Raw genomic sequence first — 13,115 nt, forward strand, 5'->3', positions numbered from 1 at the left:
AGGACACATTGGTAAGTTCTGAAGAAGCTCCTCATAAAAATAGCTCCACTACAGAGTCATTTCCCTACAAAAACCAAGAGAATTGGAGACTAGTGATGAACAGTTTAAAGAGTTTTAGGAAGCAGGGGTACCTGAATGCCTCAGTTGGTTAAAGTGTCCAACTCTTGATTTCAGCTCAGGTCATGAGATTAACCCCACATCAGGCTCTGTGCTAGGCATGGAGCCTGTTTAAGATTCTCTCTCTCCTTCTCTCTCTGCCTGTCCCCACTGCGCACTCTCTCTCTCTCTCAAAAAAAAAAAAATTAGGAACCAAGACAATTGAAGGAAATACTAGTATTCTTCATAATAGCTTTTACGAAGTGTTTTACCTAGTGGTACAACGCTAAATACCACCTGGACAGGGACAATGAGGCTTAAATTTTTTGAGAAGATATTGTTCTCTACCATATACACAGTGTAGTTGTTCCTTGTATCTACTTTTTTTATTTTTGCTCTGAAGAAATGGACCCTACCTATGTAGATAAAGGAATGTCCAGTGTTAAATGACAGGAAAAAGTAATAATTCTGGTGCATTCACAGGTACAGTGCAAATTTAATTACCAGACCCTGGAACAGTACCACCTCTAATTGTAGCTACTTCCTTTTATTCCTTTACTGCCGCCCCCTTGCCCTGACCTTCACCAATTTTTTCCCACAGTAAAGATCGCAAAAAACAGCTGCTCCAGAATTAGAAACCCTCTATCCTACTAATTAGATCTACTTTACTACTGGCTAAGAATAACACATGGGATACCAAGGTTTATCTTTTAATAAAAAGTATATTTAAATTCATTGTTTCTTCAGATTTTAATAATATTCCTTGAGATGGCTTTTATTTAATAAACCATATTGAGAATCAATGATAGACTATATATTTGTTGGATATTTTTCTAAATTTCTTCTTCTGAAGGAAATTTTTTAAGAGGAACATTGTTATAGTTCTACAATCCCTTATCCACAATTCCAAAACCCAAAAAGCTCTGAAAATGGAAAGTGTTCCATAACACAGTTGGCAGCAAAAACTGACCTACCCTGAATTCATTTGAAGTCAGAAACTGACCTGAACTGGCATAAGCCTATTTACAGTTTTCATTTATCCTACAATGTATTGCAAATGTAAATACACTTTTCTGCAGAACTATTAATGGGCTTTATTACATAGTGCTGCCCTAGATCCCGTTTTACATGGTACATTACTATTCTAAAATCTGAGAACATCTGAATTCTGATACACATCTGGCCACACAAGCTTCAGATGAGAATTCATGGCTCCATAAATATTTGTTAAATAATAAACAAATGAACTAAGGACTTCATGAGTGCATGTTTTACTATGCTAATCCCAGGTCAGCTTTTGAGCAACAGCTCTGATTTCCTTTGTCATCTCACTAGACCTTCATCTAAAGAGAGAGGAGCTCTAAGTCTTTGGCATTGCTGACAGCTTCAAGGTTTCTTTTGTCTTATACAGTGATAAATGGAAATTGAGTCCTGGGCCTCCACTGGATCGTGGAGGCTACCACTTCATCCACTTAACCATCAGTCCTCTGCTCATCTACCAAATATTTATGAAGTGTTACCACAAGCCACTATATTAGTAAAAGAAATACAAAGATGAGGGATCCCTGGGTGGCTCAGCGGTTTAGTGCCTGCCTTCGGCCCAGGGCATGATCCTGGAGTCCTGGGATCGAGTCTGGCATGGGGCTCCCTGCAATGGAGCCTGTTTCTCCCTCTGCCTGTGTCTCTGCCTCTCTTTCTGTGTCTCTCATAAATAAATAAATAATCCTTAAAAAAAATACAAAGATGAATGAAACATAGTTTACACTCTAAAAACCCCTTTCTGTATACAGAGAACAGAATGGGGGTTGCCAGAGGTCATGAGAGACAGAGAGTGGCAGAGACACAGGCAGAGGGAGAAGTAGGCTCCCTGTGGGGAACCCAGTGTGGGACTCCATCCCAGGACCCAGGATCACACCCTGAGCTGAAGGCAGATGCTCAACCACTGAGCCACCCAGGGATCCTGAGAAATGGTTTTCTACAGAGAAGTCATAGCATGGGCAAAGGCACTGAGTATGGAAATAGTTTAGCATGTAGAGCTAGAGTCTACTTTGACTGCAGTTCAAGATGCATGTGGAAACAAAACATAATAAAAGTTGAAGAGAGCAAGATCATGAAAGGACTATGTTTCAAGCTAAGGGGTGTATACATTTTCCTCTAGGCAATGAGGAACACTTGAAGGATTTTTTTTTCCTTTTTTTAAGTAGACTCCATGCCCAGCTTGAACTCATGATCCTGATATCAACGACCTGTCCTGAGGGGCACCTGGGTGGCTCAATCAGTGAAGCATCTGCTTCAGCTCAGGTCATGATCTTAGGCCCGCCTGGGGATGGAGCTCCATGTTGGGCTCCCTGCTCCATGAGGAGTCTGACTCTCCCTCTTCCTCTAACTCTCCCCCAACTTGTGCTCACGTTTTCTCTTGCTCACTCTCTCTCAAGTAAATAAATAAAATCTTTTAAAAAGAAAAAAAAAAGGCCTGAGCTTAGATCAAGAGTCAGATATTTAACTGGCACCCCTTAAAGGATTTTAAAGCAGCTGAGGGACATGATCAAATTCATATGTGAGGAGGATTCCTCAGAAGGGGAATAATTTGGAGAACAAAGACTGTGAATATGTTTCCAGCAAGATGCCCTTAGAATATGCAAATGAGTATTATTTGTGTCTTGCAGTCCTGGCCCTAAATGAAAGTTACAAAGCCCTAAATGAACTCATGAAGAAAGACAAAGATTTTCAGCACTCCTTTGCCACCCTACTTTCCTCTCTTTCCCGTGGAGGTCCTCAGTGACATTGTGATTTTCAAACTGGCCAAGCTTCTTCAAAAAACAAAACAAAACAAAACAAAAACAACAAGTGTTACATTCTTTTAAAATGAAGGACAATATAATAAATACTTTCTCCTTAAAATATTTTTTTTGCAACAAGAGTAGATAATTTACACAACAAAACATCATTTTTGCCTCCTTCCTTTCTCTGAGTACTTGCTCTACATCCTCTGAAAGGTGAGAGGCATCAGAACAAAATAAGAATACAGTATTCACATGCAGCCCCTGGGGGCAGCACTTGTGGCATACATTTTTTGGTGTGAATTCTGTTTTAATTAATAAAATCTAAATAAAGGCAATAAAGCCACAATTCAAACCACTGCCTGTCAGTTCTTTTATATATGTATGGAACAAATGAGTGTCTATTTATTCTTAGGTAGAGCTCAAAAGCACAGAGGAAAAAGAAATATGTATTTGCATCCTTTCATAGGAGAGTATTTAACAGTGACTACGCTTATCTCTTGATATGAAAACACTCTCTTTAGCCTGTTACTGGCTTCAGAAGAATGAGAGATGATTGACAGGGCCTTTCACATCACTTAGTATGGTTATAGTCACATGGACATTTTAATTAACAAGGAAAAGATAGTGACAGGGTTTGATCTGAGAATTATCAAACCCTCCTTAATTATTATCACCTTCATTTGTGTGTCATTTGGCTCCATTAAACTTAAGTTAGAATGTTGCCTTCTTTTGGCAGCCTCTTTTAAATAAATTTTAGATACCTACGAATGAGTCCTACATGAAGCTTCATCCAGAGTAGTTAAGTGGCTTAGTTACAGCTAGCTTGGAAAACACTAGAATCTAAGCTTTGATTTCTGATTTGCTATTTATCCACAAATTTCCTATTGTCTGATTATAATCTCATGAAGAAGCCTGACTCAGAAGGTATCTCAAGACCTGAAGTTACACAAAATTGCTCAAATAAGAAAATATTTATTGAATATAAATAATTGAATGCTAAGCACTACCTGACATGGCCCTCACTCTACGGGCCTTAAAACACAACTACAAAATGTCAATGGCATGAATATAATTCTTCATCTGAGCTCTAGTTGGAAATCACCCACAACACCATGAATAACCAAGGAAGCAATTCACCAAGCCTCAGTCTCCATATTTGCAAAAACAAACAAAAAGATAGGATAATCTCTCTTCCTTGTCAATTTTTCAGGATGATTGCAATTTTTCAGGACTGGGTGCTGGTCCACCTAATCTGGCCCATGGGTCAAGTCTAGCCCACCACCTGATTTTGTAAATAAAGTTTTATTGGAACACAGCCACATTCATTTATTTATGTATTGTCTATGGCTGCTTCCATGACAAGTTAAGTACATATGGCCCACAAAGCATAAAATATTGACTATCTGGCGCTATGCAGAAAAAGGTTAACCTTCGGTTTAGGTGGTTTTTCTGTATGTGCAGAAATTTGCAATACAGCATTTATATTTTATATTTGGTGCAGAAATAGACCCTGAAGCACATAAAGCCCCAGCCTTGACTGACCTTACTGCGTGGTAAATACTCAGGAATAGGATGGGGTGAGCACCCTACATGATGATTCTCTTATAGCACTTATACAAGCTGAGTCTCCAGAGCAGCCAAAAGGGACCAACAGTGCATCAAATGTAAATAAATTAAAATTTAAAAATAAACTTGGAAATGGTAAGATATTATAGAATCTGACAAGATCTCTCGCCCTAGTAGGCTGTATATCCTATGGGAATTACAGGACCAAAAAAGGCAGATACTTTAGACAGGGAACATGCACTAAGTTTTCACTGAAAAGTCCTCCATGTACATCTATGTCCAGATAAATTCTTTTAAAATTGAGATATAATAAAGTACACAGCTTTCAAGTACATACTTCAATCAATTCTTATCTGTGTATAACTGAGTAACCAGTACTTAGATCAAGGTATTGAACATTTTCAACACCCCAAAAGGCTCCTCTGAGCTCCCATTTAATTGCATTTAATTGATAATCCCCTTAAAAAACAGGTATTCTGGTATCTGTCATCATAAATCAGTTATGCCTGGCTTTTGAACATCATATCAATAGAATCAGACAGTATATATACACTTTTGTGCCTAGCCTTTGCTGTGAACAAATCTCATGAATTCAGGATCAGTCATTTCCTCTCCTGGCTATGAAGTCAGTCAAAACAACACAGGAAAAGAACAGAAATGAGGGCAGCTGATCCACACCGCCTACCAAGGTCTGGTAGGTTGGCCAGAGGTAGAATCTCACTATGGAGATTTCGCCCATGCAAAAACCAGCTGCACTGCAGTTTTCAAATAGTAAATATCGTCCTGCTCCCCAAGAGCTCAAGGCCATAGGCTGAAGACTCTTCTCTGTAATCAAACACTTGCCTCAGCCATGCTGGTTTAGAATAAAACCTGCACCCTCAGCAGTCTGCCTTCTAAGATCCCCACATATCTGCCAGAGGCCCGCCTCAGCATAAACCTGGCGCCTGCACCTCTGCATCTAGGGAAACATGATCACCTGTATAAGCAGCCTCCTGACGGTGGTCACAGCTGCCACAACTTTTAGCCACCAGCCGTGGTGAAAATCAAACATGTTCAGCAGTTACTACAGAATTACCAATGCTAAGGGCACACACTAAGCTAGAAACCTCAATCCTCATGCAGTAGTTTGAACTCACAAACTGCATTTCTTGTGAATGCAGTTCTTCTTCCTAAAACCCAGCTCCCTGACACAGAGGCATTGGGTCTGGGAGGTGGTCTGATAGCTGGGACCTCTCTTCCACCCTGAGTTCTGAACCAACTGAGAAACACGACAAGAGTCAGCTGATGGAGAACCAAAACTATGTTCTACTCATAAAGCCTAGGTTCACAGACATAAAGCCTAGGTTCATAGACACAGGTTACATCTGCAGGCAAACAGACTGCCTGATGCCAAACCCTAGAGTGAGATACTCACCAGTCCCATCACCTCAAGCCTGTCCCGACAGCAGGGAAGAGCTGAGGAGAATGTTGGCTTTCCGGAAGGTAATTCTCCCCAGAGGAAACAGGACGGGAAGGAGCTAGATTAAGTGTGCTCAATTTCTCCTTTCAAACTCACCAAACAGATGAAATCATTTGTCCTCCCTGGAGAGACACAAATGAGAGGATGAAAAGAGCTGGAAGTTTTATTAATGAGTGAAGCTTCCTCCACATTGAAGGAAACATCAGAAAAGTAAGAATCCTTCAACAGAAATGTAAACTATCAATAAACTATTAGCTAATACACTATTAGTATGGTAAACAATTAGAAATATTAAGCCATACTTAAAACATGGAGTAAATATTAATCAGAATGTGTTGTTAACTGATCAAAAACCCTTTTCTCTGACCATAAGAGACAATGTTTATAATTTTTTTCAAATGGCTTTAAATGTCAGAACAACAATATAGCTTACAAATAGGGTTTTGGGTTTTTTTTCTCATTTGTGACAGGAAGTATGTTACTCAAACTTATCAGAGATATGGACAGCTTGGGTATATAACAAAAAAATTGTGTTTAAAGTGTAAGTCAGTAAATATATGTGAGAGGATACATTGCTACATACAAATTAACCAGTCAGAACACAACTTTACAATGTTGAACACAGAGTAAGCTTCCCTGTACAAACAGCACCTTTGTGACATTTTAACTTTAGTACCCCTTTCCTTCTTCCTCACACTCTCCTTCAACAGAAGCCACACCAACCTCCTCATAATTCTTCTCAAAGGCAGCCCTGTCCTCACAGGCCTCAGAAAACCCTCCTTCCTCCATGCCCTCACCCACATACCAGTGAACAAAGGCATGCTTGACATATATCAGGTCAAACAAGTGGCCCAGGTGAGCACACGCCTCAGCATTGGCTGTGGTGTTGCTCAGCATGCATACAGCTCGCTGTACTTTGGCCAGGTCTCCACCAGGTACCACAGTGGGAGGCTAGTAATTAATGATAAACTTTGAAGCCAGTGGGGTTCCAGTCCACAAACTGGATGATATGCTTGGTCTTGATGGTAGGAATGGCAGCACTGATATACTTAGAAACGACATAACCACGGCACAACAGGCAGTAAGCCATGTTTTTACCATTGCAACTGTCACATTTAAGCATCTGGTTGGCTGGTTCACAGCATGCTTTGGTGATCTCTACTATAGAAAGTTGTTCATGGTAGACTTTCTCAGCAGACATGACAAGGGTATATGTGGCCAGAGGGAGTGGATGTGGGGATAAGGTACCAGGCTGGTCTGGAATTCCGTCAGATCGACATTCAGGGCTCCATCAAATCTGAGGCAAGCAGTGATGGAAGACACAATTTGACCTATCGACCTATTCAGGTTAGTGTAGGTTAGGTGTTCTATCAAGGTTTCTACAACAGATGTCACAGATGCCCTCATGGTCTACCACGAAGGCACAACCACAATCCTCCATCCAGGTGGTGTGGGTGTGGGTAGTGAGGATGGAATTGTAGGGCTCAGCTACAGCTATGGAGACCCAGATGGCTAGGTAAATGGGGAACTCCAACCTGGCTATTACTTCACAGCTAAGATACTAATTATTAAAATGATAATTATAAGTCATCAATTACCTTTGTGCAAGAGCAGTCTCAGAAAGGTTAAGGCTTAAGAACAGAAAAGAGAAAAGAAAAGCCAGAATATCAAAATGACAGGCAAAAAATGGTTTTATTAAAACTAAAACTGAGAAAAATACCTTCCTTATGTGAGATACAACATAAACGATATAGTGATCATATTGAAAACTTCACCGCTAAGTTAGCAAAGTCAACTAAATCTTGCATGTTATAAGATACATTTTCTAAACTAAAAACAAAAATATAAATAGTTTTTTTAGTGAAGTTTTATTCCCCCACCATGTTCATGTAGTGTTAAAACATATTATATCTCATTACCAATAAAGACACTGAAAGTGGCTCTATGCTTTTGCTCAAATAAACGCTATAGGCTTCCTCATGGCTAATGTCTTCCTCATGTGCCATCAGTTCTATGAATGCTCAAAATCAGTGAAGCACCCCTCTACCTAGCTTCAGGAATTATTGCTGGATCCTATGACACTTACCAAATTACCATGACACTTTTCGGGTGCTCTACACACCACTGTTTCACAAATGCTCTTTAATTTAATTCATCATAGAGCTCCTGGGAGATAGAAAATAAGAGTGTTTCAGAACCTTAAAACTCTCAATGCTTGTCCAAACTGGTCCAAACCTGGCTTGACTCTAACACTGTGTTTCAAGAAAGCAGTTTAACTTACCTTTTCCTCAGTTTTTTTTTTTCCCATCTGCAATAGGCAGGTGATACCAACTTCATTAGGGCTCTTGTAAGCACAGAGAGGGATATTATATATTCATTGCACAGAATGGTATCAAGCACATAGTAATAGCCAGCTATTCTGCCTATAAAAGACATTCATGCATCCTCACCCATATGGGCAGTTTTAATTTATTCACTTTAGAGATTTCCAAGTCCTTATGATTCAGCCTTTGTTAATGGTAACTCTGTAATATAATGCTACTAATCATAATATAGTCAGCTCTCAATTATCATGTTCTTGGACAGGAGCATTGGTCTGAATTAAACACACACATTTATTCTCAGACACATATACACTCACACCTGGAGATTCGCACACATCCTTCTTCATTACGGGAGTGCCACAGACTGAATGTTTGAATCTCCTCAAAATTCATATGTTGAAACCTAATTCCCAGTGTAATGGTATTTGGAAGTGAAACCTTTAGAAAGTGACTGGGTCATGAAGTGGGTGGAACCCTCATGAATAAGATAGTGCTCTTATAAAAGAGGCCTCAGAGAGCTCCCCACCCCCATCTACCATGTTAGAACACAGTAAGCTCTCACCAGACACCAAATCTACTGGTGCCTTGATCTTGAACTTCCCAGCCTCCAGAATAGTGAGAAATAAATTTCTGTTGTTTATAACCCACCCAATGTATGACATTGTTATAGCAGCCCAAATGGACCAAGACAGAGAGGTACCATGATAAAGCTGGAGGCTACCCTATACTTAAGCCATGTAGTCTTTAACTGGCTCATATAATCCCCTCAGTTTTATTTAAACTGAAAACACTGTGGAAACAGGGCAGTCTTTTCCCTTTTAAGTCTTTAAACATAGTGTTGGTGCCCTTCAATCTGAGATGGTACAGATGTAGGCAGACTTATATAATGTTAGGGACATAAAGAAGATTTCCTAATCCTATACTTACTTCCTCTCTTCTGATTCATTATAGTATATTTAAACTACTTTTACTGGTCTTTGTAATATTTCAAAAATAAAATATACCTGTTCTTGCCTTGAATCAAAGTGATATAGTAAGTTTTCTGTATTAGCTGCAATTTCTAAAATACTTTTAAGCATATAATAAGGAACAATTAAATCATAATAAATGTGCAAATAACAACAATGTTTTCCCAAGATCAATTTAAGTATCTAATGCATTAGAAAATACAAGGTTTCCTAGTAGTCCAAATTATCAGCTAGTTGCTTAGTTCAAATGCCAACTTTTTAAAATTATTATTTAAGAGGAAAATCTTTTATTTGTAACACTTTCTCTTTGGTAAATACTTCTTGCTCTTTCCCTTATTTTCATCTGGTAAATTCTTGCCAGCATCATTTGATCTGTTTTCAGAGCACAGATTTCATAAGAGGAAAAATATGTTCCAGATAAAAACCTATGAATACTGTATCTGGGAATAAGGACCACTTCTTCCTTTATACTTCTTTTGCATTGCCCAGAATTGCAGAATACTTTCTACGAAACCTAAAGGTTTTAACTCACTATTCCTTAGAATTATTCTAAAAATAAGGCTTAAGTCTGTAGGCTGCAAAAATATTTCTTTACATTTTTCATGACTGGTTGAATTATATGACATCCCATTCTTAACTGGGAGGTTGGCAATAGTTGTGGTAGAGTGGCATTATCTTGATTATCTGATAAATATATCAATTTGCTACTCTCAAGGATCTAACAACCCAAGAAAATTAGAGTAACCAAACAACTGGATATATAAGAATCATCAAGGAAAAAAAAACTTATGGCCAGTGTACTGTGTGTGACACAGAATTTGAATAATATATTTTTAGGTACCATCAGGTTGAAAGATAAAGCTTTGACATTAAACAGTTAGATATCCATTAAGACACTGCTAATTCCTGAAATATCCCAGAAGATTAAAATATTCACTTAATTCACTGAGCAGTATTGAAGTGCTTATTGTGTGTTGAACATTCTATTAAGCACAAAAGCTATAATTGTGAGCAAGATGGTTGAAGCTTTCAGCCCACATGAGAAGACAAAATTAAATAAAACACAACAATAATACATAAAAAGTGCCACTGAAAATGTTGCTATTCAAAGGTTAGGAAAACCCAATTTTTAATCTCAGGTCTGCCTTAGGCCATTAATTCTGGTCTCCACTCATTGAAAGAATATATTAAAACATCTTATTAGCAAATACCTTTTACCTTTGCCCCCATGTCACCATCTTAGGACATGCCCAATCATTTCTCACCTGTTTGCTCCTTTCAATCCATCCTTTATGCTATGCTAGAGAGGTACTTCTAAAATGCAAATCTAAAAAACAAAACAAAATAAAATACAAATCTGACTGCAACTCTTTTTCTGTTCATACTGCTAATAAATAAAGTATGGACTATTTTCCCACATCATTTCCCATATCATTTCTGTGTTCCCATTTCCTTATTTCTGGCCTTTTGCAATTTCATGAGGCATAAATACTCCATGGTCAGGAGACTGCCAGCTCTGGCTCCAATTTTGCCACCAGCCAGCTGTGTGTGACTAAGAGCTGTGTCACTGTCTCTCTACCCTTGGTGTCTTCATCAGTAACATGAAGATGACTAAGTCATCTTCAAGTGCCTTTCAGCTCTCTGACTTGGCAGGACTGTTGAAGTATAGTGGAGAGAGTAAGATTTAGTTTTGAGTTCTGGCTTTGCCAAGTAACTAGCTATATGACTTTGTGCAAGTTATTAAACCTCTTTGTGCGATTCGTTTCATTACAAATAATATAGTCGTATACAACCACGTTATAGATAATAGAGATATATATGCAGGTATAGAGTAAAGAGATAAAACAGTATCTTCTAAACTGAATTATTCAGAAGATAAAGTGAATTATATGTTAACAATTATTTACAGTCTTATTTCTCTTTTCAGTCAAATGTTGTCATAAAATTGATTTTCTGCTCTGTGGATTATCTGAGAAAATTTAGGAATAGTCTTACTGTACAATTAAGCAGGAGTCAGCAACAGAAATACTAAGTAGCATAGAATAGGAAATGTGAAGTTCTGTGAAAAAGTTTGTATTTATATTGGCCTCTTACTAATTCCTCAAAACTGATAAAAACCATTTTTAATTGCCTGTTACTTTAATTACCTATGACTTTATCCATTTATTTTAGTGTAAATAATTAAGGCTTGACTAACTTGTCTAATTACCAAAGTTATATAAGGAATGATTCATTCTTCAAGCATTTATGTGAGTGCCATGCCAGATACTGAGCATATAAAATAAATGAGACAGTCCCTCCCCTCAAAAAGCTCACAGTCTACAATGTTGGTGGCATGGCATAATACTATGCAAAGTAAAATAATTCTTTCTTTCCAAGACTTGAAAATGGTATTAAAAATTGACATATAGGGATCCCTGGGTGGCACAGCGGTTTAGCGCCTGCCTTTGGCCCAGGGCGCGATCCTGGAGACCTGAGATCGAATCCCACTTCGGGCTCCCGGTGCATGGAGCCTGCTTCTCCCTCTGCCTGTGTCTCTGCCTCTCTCTCTCTCTCTCTGTGACTATCATAAATAAATAAAAATAAAAAAAAATTTAAAAAATAAAAAATAAAAAAAAAATAAAAATTTTTTTTAAATTGACAATATAAAAAAGTAAATAAAAAATTAAAAAATTTAAAAACTTAAAAACAATATAATATTCATATCTATGAGAAAGATGCACAAGGGAGTTTGAACTAAATGATATCAAGATCCCTTACAACTTACAATTCTAATTTTGTGATTCAGCCCACCTATCAAAAACACCAAAAAAGAAAAAAAAAAAACCCTCAAAACCTGGAGCAGAATAAACTGATCTGAAAAGTAACTAACAGACTTTCCTGAAAGCTGCTCCTAAAGAAATACATCTCATTAGCTATTCTGGGAGAAAAGGGAGAAAAAGATATTGCAAATGTACAACAGGCTTCTAAGTGGAAATGGCCTTCATTTGGATGATTCCATTTATTGATTGACATTTAAGGGATTTAAGAGTACTTTGAAAGGGTCCCTCAATGGCTTTCTCCTTGACCTATTTGTTAATCACAAACTTCAGGAACTTCTTGAATGACAAGCTTGTTGGTTCTTATTCCCCAGGGTTAAAACTCTAAGAGGAGCTAATTCTTTTTTAATGTGGGTTCTGTTAATTTACCCTATTAATACCAATTAATATCAATTAAATAAAACTGTTAAGGACACTGTTTATGCTAGAAAGTTATCCCTTAAGGAATTAATCAAATACACAGAGAGGTAGATATATAAATATAGAACCGAGTCTCAGAACTTAGGTCTATCTTCAGAGCTCCTGTTTTCCCCACTTTACCAAATTGCTCCTCCCACAGAAGTTCAGATGGCATAAATTATCCTTCTATCCATTTTTGTAAAAAGCCAGGCCCTGGGGCAAAAGATTGGATAGGATAGGCATATCATTCATTTACTTATTCACTCATTCATTCATTCATTGAACAAATAATTTTAATGAGAGGCTATCATGAGCCAGGCACTATTCCAGGCACTGGGATGAAAAGGTGAATAACAGGTGAAGATCTTATCCTCTGGAGCTTAAATTCAGTTGGGACTTTTAGGCATTGAACTAAGAAACAAATAAATGAACCTAATAATTTCAATTAGTGGCAAGTACTTGAAGAAAACAAAAAGAGATAATATGATTGAAATTCCTTAGGTTGGTCAGGAAAGACTTTCTGAGAGGGTGGCATTCATTTCATTCATTATTTATTAAAGAATAAGAGGTAGCCAAACATTTGAAGATGTGGAGGAGAGAAAACAGCAAATATAAAAGCCCTAAGACTAGAGATAGCTTGATGCGACCCATGTGGAGAGAATGTGGTGAAAAAGGGCAGGGGAGAGAGGAAGACAATGTAG

General features: G+C 37.9%; 1 long non-coding RNA gene across 2 annotated transcripts in view; it reads right to left on the reverse strand.

Annotated features, from left to right (window-relative positions):
- The window catches only part of LOC121497060, a 167,655-nt gene that overhangs the window by 138,592 nt on the left and 15,948 nt on the right, over positions 1-13,115 (reverse strand). For both annotated transcript variants that reach the window (XR_005989395.1, XR_005989396.1), the window contains exons 2-4: positions 10,462-10,523; positions 7,991-8,070; positions 5,860-6,026 (exon numbers count right to left, since the gene is read on the reverse strand). This is a non-coding gene — a long non-coding RNA (uncharacterized LOC121497060). The remainder of the gene's footprint in view (positions 1-5,859; positions 6,027-7,990; positions 8,071-10,461; positions 10,524-13,115) is intronic.

Source organism: Vulpes lagopus, chromosome 8, assembly GCF_018345385.1.
Source record: "Vulpes lagopus strain Blue_001 chromosome 8, ASM1834538v1, whole genome shotgun sequence".
In the NCBI taxonomy this organism is placed as follows: domain Eukaryota; kingdom Metazoa; phylum Chordata; class Mammalia; order Carnivora; family Canidae; genus Vulpes; species Vulpes lagopus.